The sequence below is a fragment of the Terrapene carolina genome, unplaced genomic scaffold, assembly GCF_002925995.2.
Source record: "Terrapene carolina triunguis isolate 2854851 unplaced genomic scaffold, T_m_triunguis-2.0 Scaffold51726, whole genome shotgun sequence".
NCBI classification, from domain to species: Eukaryota; Metazoa; Chordata; order Testudines; family Emydidae; genus Terrapene; species Terrapene triunguis.
In genome coordinates this window covers 10,401-11,327 of record NW_020716077.1, presented here as the reverse complement: position 1 = coordinate 11,327, position 927 = coordinate 10,401, and positions in this window count along the sequence as shown.

Below are 927 nucleotides of genomic sequence, written 5' to 3'. Positions count from 1 at the left end.
CCAGGCTCTCATTGGGATGGCGGGGCACTACCGGAGGTTTGTGCCCCACTTTAGCGCCATAGCCGCCCCCATCACCGAGCTATGCATGAAGGGAAAGCCGGACAAGGTGGTCTGGACCGAGCAGTGCCAGGAGGCTCTCTGGGCGCTGAAGGAAGCTCTGGTAAAGGGCCTGGTGCTGGTAAACCCAGACTTTGACAAGCCCTTTATGGTGTTCCCCGACAGACACGGGGCTGGGGGCGGTGCTAATGCCGGTTGGCGGAAAGGTGGAGAGACACCCCAGGAAGCTGCTGCCCCGGGAGCAGCACTATGCGGCCGTAGAGAAGGAATGCCTGGCCATGGGGGGGGGGCGCTTCACCGTGTACACCGACCATTCGCCCGACGTGGCTACACCAGATGAAAGGGGCCAATGCCAAGCTCCTGAGGTGGAGTCTCCAGCTTCAGGATTATGACATGGAGGTGGTCCAGGTTAAGGGGAGTGCCAACGTTATAGCCGCTGCTTCGTCCCAGAGAGGGGGGCCGGAACTTCCCCTGGCTAAAGTGACCCCGTTCAGTTCGGTCTCAGAAGGGGGAGAGATGTGACGAAGTGGGGTTTTATTCATCTGCTTGTGTTGCATGTGAGTCTTACTGTCCTATACCAATACAGTGTGTGCCTCAGTTTCCCTGTGTGCTGCACCATACTGCGGGGGTGGGAATTGGGGGTGTGAGTTTTGCTGAGGCCCTCAGGGCAGGTGAGGCTGCCCAACTGTCTGCACCTGTGTAACCTGAGACCCAGGAGGGGGGATGCGACCAGGTGACACCTTTGGCCCGGGAAGCGAGAGACAGAGAAGGAGGAGGGGCATGAAGGGGGTGGCGGAGGTGGGGTGGCTGGAGGCTAGCAGTCTGTGTGGGGGGACTGGCAGGGGGGGAGGCCAGGCCGCCTGGCCCAGG